This window comes from Triticum urartu, chromosome 7 (genome assembly GCF_003073215.2).
Source record: "Triticum urartu cultivar G1812 chromosome 7, Tu2.1, whole genome shotgun sequence".
NCBI classification, from domain to species: Eukaryota; Viridiplantae; Streptophyta; class Magnoliopsida; order Poales; family Poaceae; genus Triticum; species Triticum urartu.
The window spans coordinates 50979680-50989022 of NC_053028.1; the positions used below are offsets into that span (position 1 = coordinate 50979680).

At 54.0% G+C, this 9343-nt stretch overlaps 1 pseudogene; it reads right to left on the reverse strand.

The window, feature by feature from the left end:
* Positions 1-1358: 1358 nt before the first annotated feature.
* LOC125518324 lies at positions 1359-2876 on the reverse strand (annotated as a pseudogene).
* Positions 2877-9343: the final 6467 nt, after the last annotated feature.

Below are 9343 nucleotides of genomic sequence, written 5' to 3' on the forward strand. Positions count from 1 at the left end.
AGAGATTAGGCTTGAGCAGGGAGTAGTAACCGTCTTGGACTCTAAACGAAAAGATCCCCAGGAGTATGCGAACATGACTGAAATCCTCAAAAAGTAAGTTAAATCGATCATTATCCACCATATCAGCAACTTTGTTCATTTCCTGATATCAAGTAATTGTTTTCTTTGTCCGGCAGGGTTTGGAGAAAATTCACCAAAACAGTTCCGGGACTGCCGAAGGAGCTGGAATTTAGACACCCGAAAGTAAGTACTATAGTAGCATGTTCCGCGCATCTCCTAGTGATTCAAGCGCTAGTTTCATCAATACCATTTAGCATTCTTGCTTATCAGTTTGATTGACCTCTATTTCTTGTAAAGTGGTGGTGGCAGGAAAAAGGGAATGATTTCTGTGGATACTACGTCTGCGAGTCCATCCGCCACACGACCTGTGAGCGGGGCGGGTACTCTGACGAACAATATGAAGTACGTAAATAACAACATTCACAATTTTATTTTATTACCATCATTTGTATTGAGTTTCATTCATTCATATATATATGTATTGACCCCCTTCTTCAAATTAGATGTTTCGAAAGCGGGATGAACTCCTAGCACCAGCTCGCATGCGAGCAATTCAAGAGGAATTGGCGGCATTCTTTCTTGACCAAATGATCGCTGAAGACGGAGAATACTATGTGGACCATGAGTCTGTATGATTATATTTGTAAGAGATAATTATTGTATATATATGTAGCCGGTAGTGTCGGATAGATATACGAGAACTTGTTGTTCAACCAATCTCTCGGAGAAGGAGAGGTGGTCGATATCACTTCTCTCTGTATGCATATATGTTTATGACGATCTTCTGTTTCCTTCGTTTGCTTACTAGCTAACTAGCGTGTCTAGTCCTCTCTATACGTATGTATAGTACGTAGCGTCGACCAAGCACGGACGTAAGAGGGGACACTTCTCTCTATTAATTATAGCTAGCTAACACAATATATGAAACACCTAAATTTACCCCCCCCAAAACCCCCACCCCCCCCCCCCCCTTTCAAAAAAAACAAAACCCCAGCCACAGAAATGCTGACGCGTGGATGCCTATTGATCCCGGTTGGTGCCATCAACCGGGACCAAAGGGTCTCCTGCCTGGGCTCTGCGCACTGCCCACATGGAGGCCCATCAGTCCCGGTTCTGGATTGAACCGGGACTAAAACTACAGGGCATTAGTACCGACACTTTAGTCCCGGTTCAGGAACCGGGACTAAAGGCCCTTACGAACCGGAACTATAGGCCCTTTTTCTACCAGTGGGATGGGCCATCCACTCTGGAGGATTCGAGCAGTTAACACCAAACCGATCTTTATTTTTTTTTGTAAGCTAGCTCCCGATGGATTGAGGCATAGCTTGAGGAGTCAACAGGCACCTGGCCGGAAGTCTACCACCCCTAACGTCGTACAACATCTCCAACGTTCTCATTTGGACGTTGCTGATGGTCCCGACGTAACCGTCTGGCCCGGACTCGCCGAAGGCTAGACAGCCGTCCAACAGAACCCCGTTGGGGACATCGAGGTCAATCGTGATGCCACCGCTGAACGTGAGAGCGACCTTGGGCACGGTGACGTTGCTGTATCCGGTGAAGTTGTAGCATGTCTCGTCCGGGTCGCTTGGGACGAGCGGATAAGCCGCCATGGCCGCCCGGAACGCGGACTTCAGTTTCGCGCGGGGCGTCGTTGGTAGCATTGTGATGATACTGCCGCAGTCTACGATCATGCCCCCCCATGAGCGCCTTCCGTGGGATGCGGAGCTGCTTCCCGCCGACGCTGATACCGGTGAGCTTCACCACGTAGAATGTGATGTAATCCATGAAGGGGGTCATGGGCGTGAATGAGAAGGCCGAGGTGTTGCTGGGCGCGCCAAGAGCAAGGAACCCGGTGCCGCTGCTCACCGGCGGGAGGCAGTAGGAGAAAGAGCCGCCGTATACTGCGGAGGTCTGAACTGGGAGCGACTCGGGCGATCCGCCGAGTGCGAGCAGGCCGTCAAACTTGTCGCTCGGGCCACCCTGCTTGTATCCGCAGCCGAAATGGAAGTCCTTGATGACGACGCCGGGCGCCAGCGTGAGCGCCTCGTTGCTGTACACGCCGCTGGTCTTTAACCCTCCTGTGTACTCGACTCGATACTCACACTGGGACTGGCTGCCATTGCCGTTCATGCTGCAGCCATTCTTCAGGTTGTGGTCGGACTGGAGGGTCTTGCAGACGTCGGAGCCGCAGGAGATGGGAGCGTAGGTGGAGGACTTGCGCGGGTCGAACAAGGGATGCTTCTGAGGGTAGCAGTCGCTGGAGTTGCATGGCGCGCACTGCACCCACGACAGGTCGTTGCCGGCGTCGAGGAGGAGGACCTGCTCCACGGCTGGCGTGCCCAGGCCCAACGTGACCACGTACTCCTGCGAGTCGACGGAAGTGCCCAGGTACGCCGGGATGCTCACCTTGTCCTCGTCCTGGTCCTGCATCGTGGTGCCCCTCAGCGCTCTGCTCATGATGTAGTAGTCTGCGCGGACGCGGCTTCTGTGAAGCGCCTCAGCGAAAGATGGCTTGTCGGTGGACTGCGACTTGGCGCAGGGTCCGTGCCTGTGCACCAGCGGCGCAGCGGCGCGGTTTGGCCGCGGCGTCACTGAAACATCTGAGTGTCATACTTTTCCTAACATGCAGATCGAAAATTATGCCATCCAATTCATGTACCGCTGTACGTACCTGTCGATGTGGAGCAGACATCTTCTGTCTGAAATGATCTTGTTGACACCACAACGAAGCTTTGCTTACCGTCGCCTGCAGCAGAAATGGAAAGGTAACTGCCAAATATGACAAGGAGGATGGACAAGAACACGGGAGAAGCCATTTGAAGTTAGTTTACACCAGGGCTCAGTCTAGGACGCCCTAATTTATACACTAACTACACAGCGCAGGAATCTATGCGGGACTGAACAATCACGGGAAATGAAAATGGGAAGATTATACCAAGCATGGGTGGAGCCGTGGATATGTTTAGTCTTATTAGCAGTGAGTAGACAAAACAAGGATAGTTTCTGTCATCGAGTTAACCCGCACTCCTTTGTCATGTACGTTCACTGCCCGCTTCCTACCTTGTAACTAGCGTGCAATATATTGTTTGAGTAAAATATAATGTCCCAGTCTCTCGACGTACCAAATTAATGAATATCATGAAAGAAATGTGTCGATTTAAAACCATGATATTTAATCTCGGTCTCTGACTATCCAACTTCTAACCCCTTGGGGTTTCTTTTTCCTGAAATGAGGCAAAAATTTTACCATTCCATTGTGCTGTAGAGAAGAGTACGGTTTTTCGACAACACAGCCCCGCCAAAGTGAAAAAGGGACAAAGGCCTACTCTCACGGCATCAAATTACACAATTGCTAGCGCCCGGCAGAGCACAGATATACGCCTCCTCTTTAACAATTTGCACGATCACCGCCACAAGAGCCACCTTGGTCCTGAACACATATGCATTTCGTTCCTTCCAAATCTCCCGGCCTTCTACTTTTATAATGCCGTTTATTTTGGACCCTATGCTTATTTGCTAAAATGAGCAAACAGGGCATCTAACACTAGTACAACTAGATAAATGCCCCGTGCGTTTTTTTTTTTTGAAAGATCCAGCATTGCTGGCTTCATTGATTTAGCAGGAAGGTGAGTACAAAGGTTGATCGGAGCGATCAAGAAGAGAAAATAAGAAGAGACGGTCAAGCGACCGTCATCTTATGCAGAAAACACTGAAATCAATCTTCTCCCAACATTTCCTCGAACGGGGCCTCTAGTTTCTTTGCTCCTGCCAATCTCCATTGCTCTAAGTTACTACTGATCTTTGCACATATCCGCTGATGACTTGGAGTCGCCCCCCTGAAGGTGCATTCATTCGTCTCGTTCCAGATCTCCCACAGAACCATAATGGTCATTGATCTGATTGCTCTTCTGTTTTGTGGGTAAAGTCTGGTCGATGGCCTGCTGGCATACCTGAGCTGATGAGGTGAGGCCCCTGGTCGATGATGATAGGGAGGAGCATCCAGAACGCCTTGCCGTGTGCAGCCAAATTTCCCGCGCAAAACTGCAATCCCAAAACAAATGTGTGGACGTTTCCAGATTGCGAAGGCACAGTTGGCAGAAGTAATTGTTCGGCCAACCCCTGCTCTGGAGTCGATCGTTGCACCAAAGCCTATCCTGAAGAAATAGCCACATGAACATCTTGTGCTTGTTTGGAGCCCAGACCTTCCAGATTAGGTTGTTGAACATGGGCTGATCCGGGGCCTCAAACTGTATGTTGTATGCTGAATTTGCAGAGTAGCAGCCATTGTTGGTGTGCCTCCATCGTATGCAGTCGTCTTCTTGTGGGCACAACACTGTGTTTGCGGCCTGTAACATACGCCACATGGACAGAAAATCAGGTGCAATGGCCATGGTGTCAGCATGTTGCAAATCTTTGATCCACTGATCATTCCGGAGGGATGCTTCAACGCTTCTACTTTTTCTGCGGGCGTGATTGTAGACTGTTGGGTATGAGATTGCCAGTGGGGAGTCGGGTAACCAATTGTCTTTCCAGAAGTCTGCTTTGCGGCCGTTCCCAATCTGAACTTTTGTTGCCAAACTGAAAATCTCTCGGTCCTTCTCCGACACCGGGGGCTTTAGCTGCACCCACGACCTTGCTGGTTGATCCCATGTTAGCCACTGCCATCTAAGGCGAAGGGCAATGCTAAACTTGTTTAGATCCAGGATGCCCAACCCTCCTTTACGCACCGGGGAGCAAACCTTCGACCAGGCCACCTTGCACTTACCCCCGACGAGCTGGTCATCTTGGCACCATAGGAATCTCCTGCAGGCCTTGTCTATCTCTCGAATGATCTTCTTTGGCACTTTCAGGACAGTCATGGCGAAAGTTGGCAGGGCGGAGAGGACACTACGTACCAGAACCCTCCTACCTGCCAAGTTGAGCAGTTTTCCTTTCCAACCCGCCAGACGCGCTTTAATTTTGTCTATCAAGAACTGGAAGTGGCTCAGCCTCATCCTGGTCGACGAGATTGGCAAGCCGAGGTAAGTCAGGGGGAAACCAGTGAGAGTGCCGCCGAAACCCTGTAGCACTTCCGACAAATCAATGTCTTCGCACCTAATGGCTGCCACTGGAGATTTACTTTGGTTGAGTTGCAGCCCTGTTGCTTCTCCGAATTTTGTCAGCAAATCAAGAAGCGTGTCAACCTCCGCCTTGGATGGGTTGGCGAATATGACCGCGTCGTCTGCGTAAAGGCAGACCCGCATGCTCGCACCTTGACCCGGCAACTGGGCCAGCGTCCCTCTTTCCGTAGCCGCTGCTAGCAGACGATGAAGTGGATCAATGGCGATGATGAAGAGGAGCGGGGAGAAAGGATCTCCCTGACGCAGGCCTTGTCGGTGCCAGAACTTCTTACCCGAGTCGCCGTTCATCAGGATGGAGGAGGAGGCGGAGGATAGCAGCATGGCGGTCCAGTCCCTCCATCGTGTGCTAAAACCCATTCTCTGAAGCAGTTCCAGTAGGTATTCCCAAGAAACTGAATCGAAGGCCTTGGCAATGTCCAGTTTGAAAAGAAGGGCTGATTTCTTGTCCCTATGAAGCGCTCTTACACAGCCCTGCACATACTGATAGCTATCATGGATGCACTTGCCCTTTTGGAAAGCAGATTGCGCCGGTGAGATGAGGTCCCTGAGTTTTGGGGCCAGCCGCATAGATAGAACCTTAGCTATCAGTTTTGACACGGAGTGTATGAGACTGATAGGCCTGAAGTGGCACATCTCCGTTGCTCCATCCTTTTTCAGCAGCAGTGCTATGAACGCTCTGTTTCAATCATCGAAGTTTGCTCCTGCTAGATCATAGAATTTCTGGAAAACTGCCATAATGTCGTGCTTGATGGTGTTCCAACAAGCCCTGGAGAAACGCCCGGTGAAGCCGTTAGGTCCAGGCGCTTTTTCCGCCGGTGAGGCCTGAATTGCCGCCCATACCTCATGCTCGGTGAAAGGTAGGTCGAGCCCCGTCATGTCGACTACCGGCAAGTGCATTTCATCCCAGTTTAGGGTGCAGTTGCGCTGCCGGCTCCTTCCCAAAGCCTTTGTAAAGTGGTCACGCACGGCCGATGCCTTCTCCTGATGTTCAGTAATGACAGTGTTGCCCACCCTGATCGAATGAATGTAGTTCTTCCTCCTTCTTGCTCTGAGTTTTGCGTGGAAAAACTTTGAGTTTGCGTCGCCAGCCCTAAGCCGCATGATCCTGGATGCCTGTCGCTTTCTGGCTCTCTCGATTGCGGCCAGCCCAATCACCTTGAGTTTAAGCTATTTACGCAGCACGCGCTCTTGCTCCGTCAGATGTCTGGTCTCTTGCGCCGGGTCCAACCGCAATATCACCGTGTTTGCGATGTGGAACTGCATCTTGGCGCCTCCAAAGAGCGATCTGCTCCAGATTTTCACGTCGGCCCCTGTCCTCTGTAGTTTCCTGCCGATGTGTATGAACGGGCAGTCGTGATTGACTGGCCGATCCCAGGCGTGCTGCACTGTCTCATGGAAGTGTGGGAATTGCGGCCAAAAGCTTTCAAACCTGAACTTGGCTTTCCTAATTGGAGGCGTACCGTTGGCCAGCAGCAGGGGGCAGTGGTCGGAGAAGGACGTGGAAGCTGCCGTAAGCAACACATCGGGGAACATGTCTTCCCATGCCAAGTTGCAAAAAACCTTGTCAATGCTGCATAAAGTAGGTTCGTCTCGCTCATTACTCCAGGTGAATCGCCTGTTCTTGCACTTGACTTCTCTGACCCCTGCATAGTCGATTGCCCGGCGAAAATGACCCATCATCCTTCTATTGATCAAGTCATTGCTTTTGTCGCTGGCCTGGTAAATCATGTTGAAGTCACCATTAAGCATCCATGGTTCAAATGGGGGAGGGGCCGCGCTGGCAAGTTCAGAAAGGAAGTTTTCTTTCTGATCAACCTCTGTCGGCCTGTAGACGGTTGTCATCCAAAAGAACTCGCTGCTACCGACGAACTGGACCCTAACCGTGATGGAGAAACTAGCGATCATGTGCGAGACTATGTCAGCTACCTGCTTATCCCATAAAATTGCGGCTCCGCCTCTAGTGCCTGTCGTGGGCAGCACGACACAGCCCTGAAGCGAAGGCCCCCCTAATTCTACTGCTAGTTGTGTAGACCAGGATTCGATCTTTGTTTCCTGTAAATTTAGGATCGTGATTTTGTTTACGTGAGCCACTTCGCAGACGGCCGAGCGCTTTGCAATGGAGTTTAGGCCCCGCACGTTCCAGGACATGGTTCTGAAGTTCGTATCAATCATGGGGGCAGGCGATTTCTCTTCGTCGACTGACATAGCTACTGAAGGTAAAAACGAGCGCACAAACCTTACAATCCTGCTGGGGACGACGCCAGCCACCAATAGACCCCAAACTCCGGCGTCGCCTAACTACTCCCACCTTACACTGGGCACGACACACTGGAATAAGACCTACCTCTAACTGGTTTAAGACTAGCCGTCGACAAAGACTACGATGAAGAACTAGCATGATCACAACACTGATGCATCCTCGCCGCTTGCTCCAGCCATGCCCGCAGCAATCTTCAGGGCTTTGCAGTCCAGGCCTGTGAGCTTGGCAATGACAGCGATGTCATTTGTAGAGAGGGGCTCCTGGAAACGCCTGAGGAGATCAGCAGCAGCCTTGGGCGTCATCTGGTCTTTAGGCCCGAGCCCGCCAAGCTCCTGGACGAGGCGCAACGCCGCCCTCTATGCAACCGGGACAGGGGAGGCCGCTGCCGCCTACCTAGCACTGCGACGTGTAGGGACCGAGGTGGCCCACACCTTGGGTGGAGCAGAGGGCCGTGGCCGCACCGGAGGGCTGGGCAGCACAGCCTGGGGCACCAGAGCGAAGAGCTCCAGCGCACCACGGTTGCCGCCGTCCGCAGGCCCCGGAGGGCCGTGGTCAGGCGCCCCTCCAAGCTGCAGACTGTCAACCTTGTGGGTGATCGCGTCGACGTGGAATCCCACCGCAGCCGCTGTCGGCGAGCAGATGCAGGGGCTGGATAGCGGGACCGAAAGTTCGGCGATGCACGGGAGGATGTCGTCGTCTTCGTGGAACTCCTCTATCACACCAGAGCGCGTGCGAGCATGCGGGGGCGAACGTCCACCATCTTCAAAGGCCAGCGGGGAGTTGAGGGCGTCGAGCGTGGCGTTCTCGATCTCGAGCTGCATGACATCCGTGCGCGGCGGGGGGGGGGGGGGGGGGGGGGAGAGCGCGCGACCACAGGGAAGGAAAAGAAGGCGGCCACGGGGTCCGTCTCTAGGGCTTCTCCACGTGTGGCCACCGGCTTCTGGAGGAGGGGAAGCGGCGGGGGGCCCGAAGTGGCGGCGCCACGTTCGCCGCCTTGCTTTTGGCGTGACCCCGCTCCTGATCGCCGTGCCTCCTGCCCGCCGGAGTCCTGCTGCGCCGCCTTGGCGCCGCCTCGAGGATTTGCCCCTAGCATGGCATGAGGTGCCCAGGAGCGTGTCACGCCACGAGCGCCGCTGCTCGCCGGAGTCATCGTCGTCGCGGTCGCGTCGGATCGGCCGGGGAGCCAACCGGCAAGCAGCAGTGGCCAGCCAAGCCTCTGGGCGACGAGCTTGCGCCTGGCCATCTTCGACACCACCCGTCCAGGAGCCGGGCTCGACGACGCGGGGGTAGGGGCGGTTGTCGTCGTCATCGGAGGAGGGGATCCCGCTCTGGCCGGAGTGCGAAGAGCGCGGCGAGAGCGGGGTCCAGTCTTCAACTCGATCTACATGGATCAGCAGATCATAGCGGCGCACGCCCAGCGGTGGGGGAACGCGGCGGTCCGGCGGGGAGTAGCCTAGGATCTTGTCGACGCGGCTAGCTCCCCTCTTGAGCACCCAGAGAGCTCGCTTTGTCGGAATGTGCGCGACATCCCAGGTCCAGAGCCAGCACGCAAAGGTTTTCGTGTGGCCCCGCTCCAGGGTTTTGCTGTCGAGGCGGTCGATGCGGCCGAAGTCGCCGAACGCCTCCTCCGCGCCCTCAAGCGACCAGAACTGCATTGGGAGATCCTCGACGACGATGCGGACGTGCAGGGGCAGCTTCATGAAGGCGGCGTGGTCGTCCTCGTGCCAGGCGCGGACGAAGAATTTGGCGCCATCCTCCCGCAGCACACCGCGCCTCACAACGTCGTCACGGTGCGCCGGGATGTCGAAGTGCACCAGGAAGCCTCTGGGTGGTGGGAGGTGACACACAGCTGGAAGGGGGGGGGGTCCCAGCTACGCCTCAATGGCCTTGCCCACCGCCATGG